The following is a 19692-nucleotide window of genomic DNA, read 5'->3' as shown; positions in this document are numbered from 1 at the left end:
GCACAGATGCCTTTGCAGCATCACGGTAATTGCCACTGCCATTTTGAAAGGAGGAACATTCTTATTAAGAAACTCTATTCAGCAACAGGATTAGCCTATCAAAAATATGGTCCACTGTGTGGTTATTGCACAGTGGGCATGTCATGACCCTTTAGAAAGGCTGTTAGATAATACATGGTAGATTAGTCTTCTCACTGCAAACTGCCACATAATTATGTTTCTTTAGGTGACAAAACTCCCCTCAGGAGCCAACGGTAGTCTGACAAGCACGGTTTCTCAGTGGCAGCACACATCTTCTGCCCAATCAAATACTGTACTCACCAAACAGGCGGCACCTGGGATAATTGGCCTTATGACCCAGATCACCACACATTTCAGGGGCCCCTGGGGAACAGGACTACCTGTCGGGCCCCTTGCTTTCTCTCAGGGGGAGGCTGGGAACCTTTCACGGGGTTCCCATGGGGACTACTTTGGGGCCCTTTGCGGAACTCCTTCTGTTTACCCTTGTCCCCACCCACTCTTCTGCTGGGGACCCTGCCCACCTTTGGCTGAGTTTCTCATGTGACCCTTGTGGACCCTGGTACTGACCCAGCGGTCCACCTCCTCAGCAAGCTTCCTAGGGTTAGTCAGCTTGCTATCTATCAGATGCTGGTGCAGCTCTGGAAAACAATTATCAGACAAGTGCTCCCATGTAATCAAATCAAAGAGGCCTTGAAAATCATTAACCTTGCTGCCTTTTACCCATCCATCCAATGCTCTGCAAAAGAAAGTGGCATATTCAACCCAAGTACTGTTTTCTAACTTTTTGCATTTCCTGAACCTCTGCCTATAGAGCTCAGGTGTCAAACCATATCTAGACATCTTTCATGTGGCTGTATGAATTGTGGACTTCAGAAGGCAGGTCTAACAATGTATTTCGCCCCTCACTAAGGAACCTTTGTAAGAAGGTGGATACCTGACTATGGTTACCCCAGATTTTTTGCCTAGTGTTTAGCTGGTTTTCGACTTAGTTGGCCTGGGATCCTGCTAATTAGGGCCCCATGCTATCTGCTCTCACTTTAAAATGGACTCCATGTACCCTTGGTACATCTCCAATTAGATACTGGGTCACCTTATGAGCCCCTGTACAGTGTACTGTAGGTACCCAGGGCATAGGTGCATCCAAGGCCTACCAGGGGCTGCAGCATGTATTATGCCACCCCTGGCTGGCCATTCACATTGACACAACTGGCTGATCACTCAGCTGGGGCAAGGTTGTGTAATCACCCCTTGCTTAGATATAGTATACCTATATCTAACCTTATATCTAGACACATATACACCTATTAGTCGCTCCTATGGCAGGCCTTAACAATCCTGGAGGCAGAGTGCTTGGTTTTATGTGAGATGGTGCTCTAGCATGAGCTGAGCCTGTCTGCAGCTTTCGGAACCATGTCCTTATAGCTGTTCTAGGATATTGCCATACCATATACTCTTAAGTGCATTATGAACCTCGTGGTTAAATGCTAATTCTGGTTTGGCTTTATCAAAACATGTCGATTAAGGTGTCATACTTTTGGAATACTACCCCCTCGCCAGTTCTGGCGACAGGGGTAGCATTCCACCCTTCTAGAGGGAGAAGACATGTTGTTCCTACTATTCCCGGTTAAAGTTAACCAGAACCTCAGCATCACAAAATGGATGCTGCTGCCACAGACACAAGTCTGACCTCCTGCTGCTGGGAGTCCTTCTAGCGAGGGAGGCTTGGACAATAGGTTTCCTGCCTTGGGAGGTGCTAGCACCACCCCAGACAGGCTTTTGTGTATTGGGGCAGGGAGGGCTGAAAGAAATGAGACACAGCCTGGGGCACACAAGGTGTCCCATGCATAGTCCAGTTCAAACCGGTGCTGGGGCACTCCAGCCCCAGCTCTGGTGCGAAACTGGACAAAGGGAAAGGGGTGTAACCATCCCCTTCCCTGGTCCCACCCATAGGAGGGACCTAGCAGGTATTCCAGCCCCTAGATTTGGTATATAGGTAGGAGCTGAGTCCCAAGACTTTAGATTAATCCTGACTGAAACTCTGAAACGAAACTCTGGACCTTTGACGATCTACTTGAAAGAAGACGACTGAAGAATCTCTCTTGTGGTCAAGGAGTGACCACCCTGCACAAGCAGGCACCATCCAGCGATCAACGTCTTGCTTTGTCGCCGCCTCCCGCCGGAGCCCGAGCACAGAGCCTGACAAGAACCGGACTTCCAGACATCCAACAGCCCGATCCACAGTCCCAGTAAAGCTGTGACCCGTGGAGGCGACGAGAGACGTGGGACCGGTCATCTTGAAAAGTCTGCGACCTGCTAACTGTGCAGCCCCCGAGGCCTCCTCGAAGCTGTGCATTGGGGATTGAGAAGCCCCAGCCCCGAGCAGCATCTGCACCAAAGATCAGCCCTGCACACTCCACGAGTTCTACGTGGGGCCCTTTTGCATTTTCCTGCTCGACGTGTCTGCCCGGTCACTTGCCCGTTGGCTAGTGGCCATCTTGGTGACGATCCTTTGAATTTACACCGCTGGTCTGGTTGATCCAGACTGGCCCTTGCTTCCCTCAAAAGAAGCAGCCCCTCAGACCTTGCTGGTCTGAGTAAGAAGCCAACTTCGTATCCAGCGTGTGTTGCCTTTGCCAAAGCTTGTTGAATCCAATCCTGAAGCCGACACTGCCGACAGCGAGAGCCTTCGTGGGACAGTCCATGCCTGACTCCTGGTCGTCGTCGACGCCTCCTGGTCCACGTGGCTGCAGAGACAAGCTTCCCATCAGCACCTGATTGCTTCGCGACATCGCCTGGTTCCTTCCTGGTTCCTTCCTGGTCACTGGCTAGTGACCCAGACTCTGTCCCCTCTGCTTTCAGGTCCTCTTCATCTTCGATCCACCCTTGGATCCACCCGGACACTTCTCTCCTGGCCGCCTGCAGCATCTTTTCTTCAGGCTCCATAGGATTCGACGACGAAACCCGACACACTTTGACACCTATGCATCCGCTTCCTGTGGGTGAGGTAACGCGAGTACTTCGGTGCCCCTGTGGGTATCAACTATCCAACTGTCTGTCTATAGGTACATATAAAGCAAGATTAGAATACTTAAGTTCTACTGAACTTAGTTGTTGTAGAGCAAAGGGCCTAGCACACCCTGACTACAACTCCTAGAGAGGTTCAGTAGGAAAACACTTAGTGTAGGTAGGTGCATCACCTCCACCTCACTAGAGCAGTGTCTGGCACAGGAGAGCCCAGTGGACTCCAACCTGTGGAGAGTAACCCTCCCAAGGTACCATCCGAATTTGCTATCCTCAGTTTCACGAAACTGAGACACTTGTGTACCACAAGAAAGCTGAATCAAGGGGCTAACCCTACCCTTCAGCAACTCCTAGAGCTCTTAGATGAGTCTGAAGCTCTACAAAGCTCAGGTACAGGCACTACAGGGAATGCAGATGAGGTCCTACCCTCTTCAGATGATACTACTGATCCCCCTGTCTTAGAAGATGAGGAGGAAGAGGTAGAGGAGTCTGGGGAGGAGGATGGTAGCCAGGTCCAAGTTAGGAGACTTAGCCAGGCTAACCTAAGCCAATTTGGGGCTGAGAATGGGGTAGCCCATTCAGGCCTTTAATTGGACTTAGTCAGAGGTATAGGAGGAATAGGTCTCACTCAGGTGATTCCCATCACTCCAACGCTTCTAGGGGTTCTCAGAGGGGAATGACTTCTCCTCAGAGGAGAGAACACCAGGCTAGGATGAGGGAAGTCAATCTCAGAATTGAGAGAGAGCAACTTGCCCTAGCCAATGAGAAACTTGCTTTTGAGAGAGAAAGGAAGTTAGGTGGGCTAGAGCACACTGGTGGCAGCAGTATCACTAAGGATAAAGACAGGTCCTATGACAATAGACACCTGAGTAAGATTGTGCCCCCCTACAAAGATGGGGATTACATCCACAAGTGGATAACTGCTTTGGAGAGGGCCTGCAAAGTACAGCAGGTACCCCATAGTCAGTGGGCAGCAATCTTGTGGCTCTCCTTTTCAGAAAAAGGTAGAGATAACCTCCTCACAGTTAGTGATGATGATGCTAACAATTACACTGTCCTGAAGAGTGCTCTGATTGATGGGTTTGGCTTAACCACTGAACAGTACAGGTTGATGTTCAGGGATACCCAGAGGACACAGACTCAGGACTGGACTGATTTTGTAGACTGTGCTACTAAGGCTCTGGAGGGCTGGTTATTGGGCAGCAAAGTACATGACTATAAAGGATTGTATAATTTGATTATGAGGGAGCAGATCCTTAGTAATTGTCAAAAACAGCTTCTATACCTGCACCTGGTGGACTCAGATCTGACCTCTCCCCAAGAATTGGGTAAGAGGGCAGATAAATGGGTCAGAACCAGGATTGGGCCTAGAAATCAGGGTAGTGACTAGAATAAAGATTCTACCAAGCCTCAAGAGAAAGGTGGGGATAAATCTAAAGACAAGACTTCCACAGGGCCCCAAAACTCCAATGATGGGGGTGGGTCCCAAAACACCTCCTATAACCAGAAGAAACCTTATTGCCATGACTGAAAAAAGCCTGACCACTGAAAGACTGACAGCAGTTGCCCAAAGGCCACCAATAAGCAGAACATACCCCCAAGTAATACTCTCAGACCTCCTGTTACTATTAGTAGTAATCCCCCAGGTGGTGGGAATGCCCCCAAGAATTTGGCTGGCTATACTTTGGGAGTTCAGGTGGACTCTGGCCTAACCAGGTCGCCTAAATTAGCTACTCTTGTCTGTAAAAATGGCATGGGGTTTGCCAACTTCACTGCTTGTCCTAACACTTTGGGCAAGTACAGGCAGGAGCCCCACATCAATGGCCAGAAAGTTGAAGCCTACAGAGATACAGGGGCTAGCATCACTATGGTGACTGACAGTCTAGTTCCATCAGGACAAATTTTACCTGGGTTCACCTATCAGGTGATCAACATTGATGGAGTGCAGAAATATCATCCCATGGCAGTAGTAAATCTTCGCTGGGGAGGTGTCACTGGCCCCAAGAGAGTGGCAGTGTCTACAACCTTGCCTGTTGATTGTCTACTGGGGAATGATCTAGAGATCTCACCCTGGGCTGAGGTAGAACAAGAAACCCATTCCAAAATGGTGGGCCTTCCAAAAGAGGTTGTTGGGGCGGTGATAGCCACAGCCCCAGCCCAAGCAGAATTCCTTCCTAAAGAGGTTGGAAGGGCTGTGATGGTCACAGCCCAAGCTCAGGCAGACTTCCCTGAAAAGGTTGGCAGGGCTGTGATGGTCACAGCCCACACCCAAACCGAGTTCCTTCCTGAAAAGGTTAGTAGGGCTGTGATGGTCACAGCCCAAACTAAAACAGATTTTAGTGTTGTCAAGCATGAAACTATGGATCACTCCACTCAGACAGAGAGAATTGGGGAGGAAGAAAAGTCTACCTCGCACCAGACATTAGGTGAGAGTCAGCCTCCTCAGGGAACTGACCCTACCCCTTGTGAAGGAACTGCCCCAGAGGTAGTCAGGCCTAGCCTGGCAGAGCCCCTGATGTCAGTGGACCCTTCCAAGGTGGGACCCAGTCTGGAGCAGGTAACCTGCCCCTCTCTACCTCGCCTTAGTCAGCCCAGGGCTGAAGCGGTCAGGGAGGCCAGTGGTGGACCCCAAAGGGCCCCCTGTCCACAAGAACCACCCCATCAGCAGATATGGGGCACCAAAGCTAGCAGCCCTAGCAGGGTGAACATTTCAAAAACTCCTGAGGGATCTCCATTACACTTAGTTAGGAACCTCCCCCAGATGGATTATGTTGGGCACAGCCAAACCTGGGAGCCAAAGGCCCCAAACCTGACCTGTCCCTCCAGTAAGCCAACAAAAGGGACCCAGCCTCCAACTTTAGGTAGCCAGAGGTTGAACCTGAGAGCACAGTGCAACTCAGTCAAGGAAAGAAATGCCTATATGGTGGAAAGTGATTAGAGGAAGCTGAGCCCTACATCAGAGGAGCCTCACTGCAGTACTCCATCTCAACACCAGTCTTTTACTTTGCCGAAGCACACCACAGGTAGAGGTTCCCTATGGTGGAGACCCTATGATACCCTTAGGATAAGGGATTGCTTAGTGGACCATGAGACAGGGGGTAACCATGCTATTGCAGGTACTTCCTTATATGGCCACTTAGGCAATATTGGCTTACCTGGTCAAGGATAGCCTTATCTCCTTTCATTTGGGGGGGGAGGGTTGTGTAGGACGGAGGATATCTGACTATGGTTACCCCATATTTTTTGCCTAGTGTTTAGCTGTTCTAGGATATTGCCATACCATATACTCTTAAGTGCATTATGAACCTCGTGGTTAAATGCTAATTCTGGTTTGGCTTTATCAAAACATGTCGAGTAAGGTGTCATACTTTTGGAATACTACCCCCTCGCCAGTTCTGGCGACAGGGGTAGCATTCCACCCTTCTAGAGGGAGAAGACATGTTGTTCGAAAGGGGTGTAACCATCCCCTTCCCTGGTCCCACCCATAGGAGGGACCTAGCAGGTATTCCAGCCCCTAGATTTGGTATATAGGTAGGAGCTGAGTCCCAAGACTTTAGATTAATCCTGACTGAAACTCTGAAACGAAACTCTGGACCTTCGACGATCTACTTGAAAGAAGACGACTGAAGAATCTCTCTTGTGGTCAAGGAGTGACCACCCTGCACAAGCAGGCACCATCCAGCGATCAACGTCTTGCTTTGTCGCCGCCTCCCGCCGGAGCCCGAGCACAGAGCCTGACAAGATCCGGACTTCTAGACATCCAACAGCCCGATCCACAGTCCCAGCAAAGTGACGAGAGACGTGGGACCGGCCATCTTGAAAAGTCTGCGACCTGCTAACTGTGCAGCCCCGAGGCCTCCTTGCAGCTGTGAATTGGGGATTGAGAAGCCCCAGCCCCGAGCAGCATCTGCACCAAAGATCAGCCCTGCACACTCCACGAGTTCTGCGTGGGGCCCTTTTGCATTTTCCTGCTCGACGCGTCTGCCCGGTCACTTGCCCGTTGGCTAGTGGCCATCTTGGCGACATTCCTTTGAATTTACACCGCTGGTCTGGTTGCTCCAGACGGGCCCTTGCTTCCCTCAAAAGAGGCAGCCCCTCAGACCTTGCTGGTCTGAGTAAGAAGCCAACTTCGTATCCTGCGTGGGTTGCCTTTGCCAAGGCTTGTTGACTCCAATCCTGAAGCCGACACCGCCGACAGCGAGAGCCTTTGTGGGACAGTTTGTGCCTGACTCCTGGTCATCGTCAACGCCTCCTGGTCCAGGTGGCTGCAGAGACAAGCTTCCCATCAGCACCTGATTGCTTCGCGACATCGCCTGGTTCCTTCCTGGTTCCTTCCTGGTCACTGGCTAGTGTCCCAGACTCTGTCCCCTCTGCTTTCAGGTCCTCTTAATCTTCGATCCACCCGGACACTTCTGTCCTGGCCGGCTGCAGTATCTTTTCTTCAGGCTCCATAGGATTCGACGACGATTCCTGACACACTTTGACACCTATGCACCCGCTTCCTGTGGGTGAGGTAACGCAAGTACTTCGGTGCTCCTATGGGTGTCAACTATCCAACTGTCTAGGTTTCAAGTAACTTTCACCGAGTCCAGTCAGAAGTACCCTAAAAGAACTAGTTTGTAACTTGTACATTACCATTCCTTCTCTATGGTAACTTGCGTGTGTGATTAGACACTGCACACACCTCCCGTGGGTCTCCTGCTTCCTAACTCTTGGTAGCTCAGCGCAGCCCCAGGGATTCCCTAGGCCTATTCACTTTTCGTGTGGTGGTCCTTATACCACTATGTTAGTATATGGTTTAGCGTGCCCCTAGGGCCCTACTGTATTTTGTGCAACTTATTGTATTTTAATTAAATATCTTGTATTGTGCTTGTGCCTCTGACTTCATAAAGAGTTCAGAGGGTTTGTCTAGTAATAAATAACATATATATTTTATATATATCCTGTGTGGTGTCCTTTCATTTGGTATTAAAGGGGTTACATATGGTAAAACAGCTGGATTTACATGCCCTCTTGAGTTTAGCCTAAGACTGCTTTGTCCATGCTACCCCTAGGATAGCTGGTCTATAAGGATGACTTTACAACTATCACCATAAGGGTTGTTTGGACTGGTGGAAGGTGCTCACTAGACTAGTGAACATCATATAGCAGGCCAACTTCTCACAACCTTCCCCACAACCCCGCTCCCCAATCTCTCTCAGGGACCCGGTGGGAAGACATGGCTACCTCATAGGCTCTGAACCACTGAGCAATATCATCATTTTTGTAAAACTCCTTCACCACATCCTTGGGAATATACATTCTACTTTCAGTATGTACTGACGGTACGCTGCCACCAGAGGGAGTAATTTCCAAACTTTTAGCTTTTAACTCCAACTCCCTGAAAACCTTTTCCTGCTCAAACTGCGTTTCTTTTCCTCAAGATCTAACTTTCTATTTTCTAATTCCAACTGCCTATCCACCTTGAACCAGGTCATCTCCATTTCATGCCTTCTTGATCTCTATCTGTCCTCCAACTCCCCTGGAGACAGACTTGTGTTAGAAGCACTGCTAAAGACGGGGGAAGGTACTTTCCTTCTTCTTAGGCCCACTGGCCCTTCTTGTTGACCAATTGCCAAGTCATCCTCCTCAATCACAGGAGTGTTCCTTGCTTCTACCCAGGCCCTCAGCGTCTTGTAGAATTCTTCTTTTACTCTGAACCCAGAGGTGGGAACAGTGAACTTTTTGCACAAAAAATGTCAGCTTTGCAACTTTGTAGCTTTCCAATTTTTCTTCTTCCCATTCAAGATCAGAGGCTATGGATTCTGCCCTCTCTATCACAACTGAATTAGGCATCTTTCACAAATAGAACAATCCAAAAATCTAAAAAGGAATGTGCCAAAAAGTATGCAGTATTGTTATGGTCTGCACTCACTAAGTAGTGTTCACCAGTCACTTTAAATGAGTCACGAATGCAAATTCGGAAGTCCTTCCGTTGCCACCAATGTTAGATTTGGGGTTCTCTGGTTGGCACAGGTAGGTACTTGATACAAATAGGGACCCTCTCCTCTAGTCAGGGAAAGCGGATTACACACCTAAAATAACCCCTGCTCACCCTCTAGGTTGCATGGCGCGAGCAGTCAAGGCTTATTTCAGAGGCGTTGTAAGTTAAGCAGTTGTGACCACATACAGTAACTCAGTGACAACACTACAAATGGACACCACACAGGTTTTATATAAAAAATAAGTAGACTTTATATAGCGTTATCACAAGACCATAAACGACAAAAATACACACTATGATTACTTTAAAATGGTAGATTAAGCTTATTTCAGTTCATTTCTTAGGTGCGACACTCTGCGTCAATCTACCTTAAGTTGCGTTGCGCTTTCATGAAAAGCAATGTCGCAGCGATGAGAAATTCGGCAAAGTTCAGTTACAAAGAAATAAAGACTTGAAGATCTTCCAGATGTGGCACGCTTCTCGGGTGCGAGAAGCTCTCGGTTCGATGCGTGGACTGCAGCGGCGACACACTTACGATGCGACGGCAACAGCTCCAGCAGCGACGCTCTTCTCCCACGATGCGTGAAGCTTCTGCTCGATGCGACAACTACAGCAGTGACATCCAAAATGCGACGGCAGCAGCTCCGACGGCGGCGCTCTTCTCTGGGATGCGAGGTGCTCTTGATTGATGCGGTGCACTGTGGCAGTTCCAGCGGCGACACCCTCCTTCTCTGGAGTTGCGACGGCAGGCACAGCGACGGCAACACGCTTCGACCTTGTTGCAAGATTCTTCTCCTGATGCGGTGCAGTGCGACAACCACAGCGGTGACACCCTCCTTCTTCGGAGTAGCGACGGCGGCAGCAGCAGCGACGTCGACATGCTTCCTCTTCGTTGCGGCACACTTCTCTCCGAAGTGGTGCAGTGGGACAGTTCCAGCGGCGACACCCTCCTTTCTCCGGAGTTGCGACAGCAGGCACAGCGACTGCGACACGCTTCTTCTCATTGAATCACGCTTCCAGCTCTTTGCGACACACAGTTCCTCAGAAGGCCCAAAACAACAGCAGGCACTTCCAAAAGAACTCGGAGGAGCTGGGGGGTGAAGTCTGTTGTCCCTGAGACTTCAGCAGGAGGCAAGCTCTTTTCCAAGCCCTTGGAGATCCTTCACAAGTTGAAAGCAAAGTACACAAAGTTCCTTTCTCCTTCCTTTGGCAGTAAGGCAACCACTGCAGGCCAACCCCCCAAGCAGCACTTCAGCTTGGGAATAGTCTCTCCTCAGTTTCTTCAGGTTCCTCTCCTCAGTAAAGGTTTTTTCTTGTAGTCCAAAGTGATCTAATTTCATGGGATCAGGGTCCCAATATATATACCCAGAAATCCTTTGTTCTCTGAGGGGGAGGGGCCTTTGCCCAGTCCAAACCAGTTCTGAAGCACTCTGTTTACCAGACTTCTCCTTTCCTTTCACAGTGCAGGGCATGCACATCAGACGCCCCACAGGAGGTGGAGGCATCATTGTGGAAGGCAAGTACAGTCCTGGAGCACTCTGTTTACAGGACTCCTTCTCTTTTTTCAGTGTGCAGGGCAGAGACATCAGCCTCTCCCCAGGGGTGGAGCGAGCATTGTGGAAGGCAGGCACAGCCCTATTCAGAGTTCAGGTGCACTCCTCCCTCCCAACAAGAGGCAGATCTCTCTATTCACCACTGGGTGACTCAGCCTGTCTCCTGGAATTCCCCAGCCCTGTCACTCACAGAAACCAGACATAGGAATACACATCCTAGCAGAGGCAGGTTTGAATGGTTAGACAAGCAAATACCTACTTTCTAAAAGTGGTATTTGCAAACACAGAATATTAAAATAAACTTCACTAAAAGATGTATTTTATTATTCTGAGTTCAGGCTTACTAAACTCGAATTTCAACCATGTTCTCTGAGCCTGTTAGGATTATAAAATGTAACAATTCTAACAGCACATTCTGGCCTAAGGTGAACAGTTAGCCTTGCAATAGTGAAAAACGAAAATGTCTGTAATTCACTATTAGGACATGCCACACATACCAGAGCTTGTCCTCCCTTATACCTACAATGCACCCTGCCCATGGGCCTACCACAGGGGTGACTGATATGAAGAAAAGGGAAGGTTTAGGGACTGGGGAGTGGGTGCAATTGCCCAGTCAGCATGACAGTACCAGACTGCGCACAGGCTCTGCAATGGGAGACCTTAGACACATTTTACAAGGCTGCTTCTGTGAGTGGCACAACCCGTGTTGCAGGCCCACCAGTAGTATTTGGATTACACGCCCTGGCACACTCAGTGCACTAGACTAGGGACTGACAAGTAAACCAAAATAGCCAACCATGGAATCACTAATCCATACATCAATTTACAATAGGGAAAACTTGCACTGTGGCACTGAATAGCAGTGGCACAGGGCCCAAAGCATCCAACACCAGCAAAAACATACATGAGGCAACAGCAAAAATGGAAGGGAGACCCACGCCAATGGTGCCAGGTCTAACACCATTGATGAACCTTTATATGGTGAGCAGCATGGATGTTTCATTTTGTTTCCCTCTAAAGAACAAAACAGGAATAGGTAGTAGGGAAAGCTGACTGAAGCCAAGACACCTGATGCGTGACTTGCTTCAGAGGAACCTGCCCTAGGTCCTGGAGAGAGGACCTACAGTTGAAGAGCAGACTGTACTCAAGAGACCTGAACATAAGACAGGAGATCTGAACAGGGGTAGCTGACGATGGGCCTCAAGCACACAAGAACAGACCAGCTAGAAGAGTTCAGATGAAAAGTGGTCCTCTAACCTCAGTACCTGAAGAGACAATACCTTAGGACTTCCTGATGCCTTGGCAGTACAGTGAAAGGCCTCAAAGGCACTTTCTGGATGCCTTGCACACCTGCATTACTTCCAATGCTCCAAATGATTTTAGATTCCCTGCTTCCCTCTCCATTGCTCAATCATTGCTCAATCACAATTCCAACCGTCAGCCGCGGTCCATGCAGATAACAGTGGCGGGGCAGTGGGGCTGAGTAAGGGGGGATTTCAAGGGACACTGCAGAGGGAAAATTAAATGAATAATTCATTTTTCCTCTGCATCCACCCTCGAAATCCCCCTTTACTCTACCCCACTGCCTTAACGCTGTTACCTGCAGGGACCGCAGATGCAAACAGTGCTGCACAGTTCACTAGAAAACAAATCATAAAAATAACCACTCACCTTCAACCTCCTGACCACACAAGATTTGATCTAGGCTGCAAACTCTTTTAGACCAGCATAATCACTGGCAGACTCATGTCATGCTCGTATAATCCAGCTAGAGGTAGCAGCAACTCATCAGATGAAGGTCTCTTCTCAACAATTACTTCCTAAATCAAAGAGGCCTTCAAACAAGAGCTCCTTCTAACTTCCAGCCAATAACCAACTGTTTTTAGACAAAAAGTTGAAAGATTGGTGTTGTAAACGAAATTGTGTGCTTATAATCAAGTCGTCCAGTAGAATAGGTTCCAGGAGTAGGTTTATTAGGTCTTGGTTAGAGGTTGATGAGTAGCCAGTAGTTAAGTAGCATATAGACCCCACCAGGAGCAGCACCCTTGCTGCTCAGCCCACGCACTCCAACTGACACTTAACCACACCAGACACTCAAGCATTCCATTACATCACCAAGCACTCCAGCATTCCCCTGCACCACATTCATACTGGCTGAGGAACACGGAACAGGTGACTATGGGAAAGGATGCACAGTCCCAATTCAAGTCACAACAATAAGCATCAAGACAACTAACTACATTCAGCCATTAATGTAATAGGGGCATTTTTCTGGGATTGCAATGATAAACATTTCACAATCAAATTGTCCAGTCACAGAAGGGATCAGTGAATTGACAAAAAGGGTGCTACCGTCTTGAAATAACTTGGAGAAAACGTGTCTTATGTGCTTTGGATTACAATTTGTAGTTGTCAATGAACTCAATCTACTTTTTAAAGATCACTGTGAGTAGCCTAATAACAGAGTCAAAACTGCAAAAACCTGTTTGTTATAATGTCAGGTTTCTCAAATATGTTTAAATTGCACAATTTGTCATTTCTTTTTCTCATATTGGTTATGAGGATAGCTCCCACCCCACTTCTGGAGATGCTTGTCCTGATATATTGTAAACCAAATTTGTCCCACAAATTTACCACTAAGTTGGTGAGGAGTGGAATAATGGTACCAAGTTAGTTTTAGATGTTTAACAATACCAATCACACAATTGTATATGAAGCAGAAGGCTAAATTACAAAACATAGGCCAACCAATATAGTCATTAAACCACCAAAAATTGCAAAATTAAACCACCTTCTTCAGGACTAGGGATGGAATACTTTCATCCTGACCAGACCCGAGTACATGCTGACGGAGTAGGAGCAGAGAGGCCGAATTTAAAGCCCGAGTGGCAGGATAATCCCCACCATGGTATGAACGCCAAAACTGATACACAAGCCCATTGAAAAGCTCGTGATAATATTTAGCTGCCAGTCATTTAAATCTGGCATAACTGAAGACCAATATCGGTGGCTCCTACTACCAGAGCGAATTCCATCCCTAGACAAATACAAGATATCAATACAGCGTATGTTAAAACATCGCGAACCCATAACAGTTCCTGACCGGATTCTATAATCGGCCCACGGCATTCCAGGATTTATCTGGAAGCCATTACTAAATACAGAACTTGGTCCTGAAGAAGGTTGTCTATTGTTAGCCCGTAACCGAAACGCCGCGTCACCCATGTTCTTTTGAACTTTTAACCAATGTTTACTTTATGTGATTTTTAATGTTTTTAATGAAATGTCTAATATACTTCATGTATATTTTTTAATGATTTGTTATCACTGTGATAAAATGTTAACATTTGAATAAATACACAAAGTATATATATTTTTTCAAAAAACTATTTTCTGGCTTTCCTTTTTTTATCTTGACTTGAATTTAAGAAATGTGTGCCATAGTGGTTTAATTTTGCAATTTTTGGTGGTTTAATGACTATTGGTTGGCCTATGTTTTGTAATTTAGCCTTCTGCTTCATATACAATTGTGTGATTGGTATTGTTAAACATCTAAAACTAACTTGGTACCATTATTCCACTCCTCACCAACTTAGTGGTAAATTTGTGGGACAAATTTGGTTTACAATATATCTCCCCTGTCCCAAAGTTGACAGATAAGGGGGCCTCCTTTTTACTTTCGATGCTTGTCCTGACCCATTGCTGGAAGTGTTAGCCCCTTTCCCCTCGAAGTCTGGGTCTAGTTGAGCCCCTGGATATAGCTTTAGCTTAGCGGTATTTTAAGAAATGCTTATGGTTTAGGTTCAACAGAGAAGCACTTTTGCCTGCCCCATTGGGTTGCATGTGCAATAACTGTTATTTAGGATTATATTTTAATATTTAATCCTAAACGAAGAGCCTCCGAGTTCAAGCGACAGAGAGTAAGTAGTCTTACTGATGTTGATGGAGCAATAGAAAATATTAGATGGCTTGATTCGAAATTTGCGCGTTCTTCACAATAAGTCTGCAACTACAGTTTCCCGATTTCCTGAAAAACTGATCAAGCATTTGAAGACACCTGTGGGTGTAAGCAGATTGGGTTTTGTCTTTGTGCACTTGATTCTGGTACTTTTTGTTCCTCATTTTACTGTCAAAAGCATATCTACACCACAGTTCAAATTAAAAACAGAATGGTTGATCTACTCACAAATGACTAGTGACAAATTGACATCACAGCGTTATTCGTTTTGTAAAAATCGAACTGTTCTTAAAAAAATTAAATGTATCTATGTTAGAAAGAAAGCACGTAAAGCCAAAAGGAAAGGCGGTGAGCTAAAATGGGATAACTTCATATAACTCAAACTTTGCACTGCCACTTCAGAGATCTCAACTCAACTTGTCCCCCACGAGAGGTGCTAAGAATTCTAAACTCCGAATGTGAAGGTCAAAGCTAAAAACGTGGGTCCCTTCAGATGTTTTCTTACCTGTAAAATGGACACATTAAGACACCCGAAGCATGAAAATGTCACAATAGGTCTTAGACACAATAACACAGAAATGCCACATAATAACCGTGCAGTTTTCTGCTGCGACCATCTACAAGATTTGCAACACGAACACATTTCAATACAGAGTTGAAGCAACATTTCAAAATCAGAAATGTTGCCACATTAACGTTAGGCGTGTGCCAGCCGGTGACTGGGGAGAGCACTGAATGGGAGACGTGGAAGAGGGCGGGTAAACAGGTGTTTACAGGGTACGCTAACGGCCCAGGCTGCGAGGTTGCTTTACTCACCGGGGACTGTCGGCGCCTACTTGTAAAAGTTCCGATGGCGCAGCTGCGTCTTCTCAGTACTTCCTCATCTTCCCAGGAAGCGGAGACGAAGTTTGGCCCACCCCTTAAACTAACACCCGGTCCTCCCACGGCTGCACTTCAGGTCCACCCCGAGACATGCTGTGGCCAACTGAGAGTATGCACTGTGCCCACAAGCACCCTCCGGGCCCTCCTACGGCGAGCACAGAAAGTGAAAGTGCATTCGTTCTTGCTTGTCTCTGGCATCACTCACGGCAAGCCCTGGCACACAGCTCAAGAACGAGATTGACTACGAGATCGGGTTCTAGCTTCAAAACAACGTCTACCAAAGGAAGGAGTGGATTATAACATTTAAAATACAGACTAAAAGGGCAAGATATTATTTTAATAGTGGCATAACAGAGACGTTGGGGCCATACAAAGAGACGAATTCCTGGCGTGCCACAGACACCCAACATTTTGAGTGGAGTAACCTAATTCAACTAAATCCTTGTGAAATAATCACACACCTTTCCATGATGAAGTGTAAAAGCCAGTTTTATTAGGTAAGGTTTTGCCGTATTATTGTTAACTTCAATACAACTTACCCTACCAAAGATCCTCCAATGCAGCCTCCATTTCGTGTTCCAATGCCCACACAACGTGTTCCGCTCCCGTGTTCCCCTTCTCCCCACCGAGGGGTGGATATGCTCGCATCTGACTATCCCCCAAACTACACCCATCAGGGAAACCCCAAAGGGTGTTTACCTGTCCCTCTCAACTCCACTGAAGCATCATGTGCCTCCTTACTCATATACACCTGTGCACCACATTTTCTCATTTCAAAGCACCATGTACCACTGTTCCATTGGGTAATAAGCATTCCCAAACTGAGACATGTACTCCATTATTGCAAAGCAAAAACTGACCCTCTTGCTTAATGCCACCATGAGATAGTAACTTAATGTCCAGTGACATACAAAAACCTTCCTCACTCTGTTCAGCTTCCTCCTGGCTTTGTCAGGGGCTGAGCTTTTTAGACCCTCTCTGTAAGAAAGGCCCGTTTGTGACATGGTCACCCTCACTTTTTACCCTAGAACTCATGTTTTTCGACTTAATGTGCCCTGGTTCCCTGCTAACCAGGCATCAGTACTAGTGCTCTAAACCTGAAAACAGGTAAATGTCTAATTGTAACCCAATTGGCAAGGACTTTAAATCCCTTGTGAGTCCCTAGTAAATGGTGCCTCTGGTACCTAGGGCATGTTTACTGAAGACTATGGGCTACAGCGTGTATTATGCCAGCCAAAGTGACCCACACAAAAACTGAATGTAGTGTGCCATTACAGGATGCGTGAAATAGTGCCAACCATTTTGAAAACCCGACATGGCACCTCGCTGTGTGCTATGCTCCTGTGCGCTGCATAAACTATATATAAGTTACCCCTACAGCAGGTCTTGGAGCCCCAAGGCTATGTATGAGGACATATCTGTATGAGCAGTTATGCCCCTGTGATGTCTGATTGCATTGCCACTACATTGCAGTTGATCAGGCAGCCATCTTAAGCATATGTATTGGGCGCTGATCATTAGGATTTACCCAGCTACATATTGGCTTCACTGACTAATGGTGTTTGGTATCAAACGCATCATCTTAATAAATCTGTACTAATGCCAGCACTAACATTATTATGACATGCCCCCAGAGGGTACCTTAGAGGCGCCCCCTAAATGAAATGAACAAAAGTTACTTATCTATAAACTGTGGTTCTCCAGTATTGGTGTCTTTCATAGATTCACATGCTTGAATAATTCCCCGTCGTCGAAGTGGGAGTCCCACGGTACATAAAATAGTAGTTATATATATATATATATATATATATATATATATATATATATATATATATATATAAACATCATACATATAAATAAACATATAAATATATTATATATAAATAGTCATAGAGATTTTAAAAAAGTACCATAGAACAACATAGGCCCATAGAGGCCCAAAGGGAGAATTCGCTTTAGTAACATATCCATGTCATTATAGTAGTCCACATTCCAGCCAATCAGGCTGCAGCACCCTCTAGAACCTTCTCCTCAGAAGCTCAAGATCTCAGATTTTCGTTGCACCAAAGTGACCAAGAGTGCATGAGGAGAAGAGTGCCTCTGAGGGGAGGAAGGGTGGGTCGCATGTGATTCTATGAAAGACACCAATACTGGAGAACCACAGTTTACAGGTAAGTGACTTTGTTCTTCTCCAGTATTAGGGTGTCTTTCATAGATTCACATGCTTGAATAAGAATAGAAAGCAGTACGCCAACACAAGAGAGTCATAAAAGGCAAAAGAACAAATGCAAGCAAATAGATGCACATATGAACATTGCATTTATATACAGGAAAACCTTTTGACAGGAGGGGGGAAGCAACAGAGGCTCACCTTCATCTGAAGAGATCTCGTAGCACCGCTTGACCCACAACAGTGTCTGCAGCGTCAGCTGTCTCCAGACAGTAGTGCCTCGTGAACGTGTGCCTGCTGGACCACGTTGCCGCCCTGCAGATCTGATGTAGAGGCCCTCCAGCAAACAGAGCGGTAGAGGAAGCAACTGCCCTCGTCGAGTGTGCTCTCACCGGAGCAGAAAGAAGCTTGCCAGCCCGTTGATGGCAGAAGGAGATGGCAGAAGAAATCCATCTTGTAATGGATTGTTTAGTGACTGGATGGCCTTTGCGCATTCGTCCATAGGCCACAAAGAGCTAGTCTGATTTACGAAAAACAGCAGTGCGTTGAATATAGAATTTGAGGCAGCGCTTCAAGTCCAAAGAATGAAGAAAGCGCTCAGCAGGAGACTGAGGGTCTGGGAAAAAAGTTTTGAGATTGACAGGTTCGTTAAGGTGGAAGTCTGAAGGAACCTTTGGAATAAATTTAGGATTCGTACGAAGTGTAACAGCGTCCCTGGAGAATTGAAGAAAAGGAGGCTGAATGGTGAAAGCTTGGATGTCGCTCACTCGCCTGGAGGATGTAAGTGCGAGGAGGAGGGCAACTTTCCAAGTGAGGAATTTCATTTCCGATGAATGAATGGGTTCAAAAGGAGGTCGGAGGAGCTGTGATAAGACCAGATTCAAACGCCAAACAGGTGGTGGACGCCGGATGGGCGGAAACATCCGGAACAAGCCCTTAAAGAACTAACGAATGATCCGAGAGGAGTACAGTGGCGTGGAGCCATCCTGGCGAAAACGGCAAATCGCAGCCAGGAAGACTTTAAGAGTGGAATGCAAAAGTCCTGACTTTGCCAAAAGGAGGAAAAAAAGGCAGGATATGCTCAGGTGTGGCGATCATAGGATTGATGTTCTCCTTGTGGCACCAGATACAAAACCGTTTCCATTTCAGCTTATAGGTCTTAACTGTGGAAGGAGCGTGTGCATGAGCAAGCACCTCCCTGCACTCAGGAGCAATATTCAAATGTGCAAACTCATTGTGCTCAGGTTCCAAGCGTTAAGCTGGAGAGACGCCGGATCCGGATGGCAAATCTGGCCCTGGCTCATGGTGAGCAGATGAGGCAGAGGGCGAAGAAGAATCAGATCGCACTGGGAAAACAGAAGGAGATCCGTGAACCATGGACGACGCGGCCACCTGGGCGCAATCAGTATGACGTGACACAGCTGAAGTCTCATCATGTGCAGCAGACGTGGAATCAGAGGGATCGGCGGAAAAGCGTAAACGTATTGAGGTACTGGGTTTTCTCTGAACCAATACTAATACAAAACCCAGCGGTGTCAGGGCAACACCCAAAGACCCCGGATTCCCCTGTCTTGGCAAACAGAGACACAGGATACTTCTCAATGACGTTAAAGACCAAAGTTTAATGGTTGCAACCAGGGACAGAGGTCTACGAAGTACACTCGGGTAGTTCGAAAGAGACTGCACCATCTCAATGAACGAAACTCGGTCTTTTAAGCCGAAAATTACGCTTCTGGCAACATCAAATTTACATTCGGTGCATACAAAACTAACCAATGAGCAAGTAGCATTTCAAAAAGTAGTGAATCACGATAGTCAAAGTTAATCCCACTTTCCGTTGTCCAGCCCACCACAAACGATCGCACATATGCTATTTTCCTGTTCGATCAGGCCGGACAAACCCATCATAAAACCTTCAACCCAAATCGATGAACATATCGTAAAGGAAAGGCAGAAACAGATGGAAGGGACATAGAGGAGTGGGAACGGTGGGCCATAAAATCGGACCACGTCCTGCTCTTTGATCTTTATCAGTGCAGCTGCTAACCAAGGAACTGGCTCAGCAGGATTCGCCCCGGGCGAGGAGTCTTTTTTTTTTTTTTTT

At 46.9% G+C, this 19692-nt stretch overlaps 1 protein-coding gene across 3 annotated transcripts in view; it reads right to left on the bottom strand.

Moving 5' to 3' along the window:
- The window catches only part of LOC147729139 (mucosa-associated lymphoid tissue lymphoma translocation protein 1-like), a 1401591-nt gene extending 1386090 nt beyond the window's left edge, over nucleotides 1-15501 (bottom strand). For 2 of the 3 annotated variants that reach the window (XM_086959432.1, XM_086959437.1), the window contains exon 1: nucleotides 15353-15501. The gene's annotated coding sequence lies outside the window, so the exon portion shown is untranslated. The remainder of the gene's footprint in view (nucleotides 1-15352) is intronic. The other variant, XM_086959431.1, reaches the window with a different exon arrangement.
- Between the last annotated feature and the right edge of the window lie 4191 nt (nucleotides 15502-19692).

The sequence above is a fragment of the Lissotriton vulgaris genome, chromosome 2_2 (assembly GCF_964263255.1).
Source record: "Lissotriton vulgaris chromosome 2_2, aLisVul1.2, whole genome shotgun sequence".
Classification (NCBI taxonomy): domain Eukaryota; kingdom Metazoa; phylum Chordata; class Amphibia; order Caudata; family Salamandridae; genus Lissotriton; species Lissotriton vulgaris.
The sequence above is the reverse complement of the archived record's forward strand: the minus strand, read 5'-3'. Positions and strand labels throughout refer to the sequence as shown.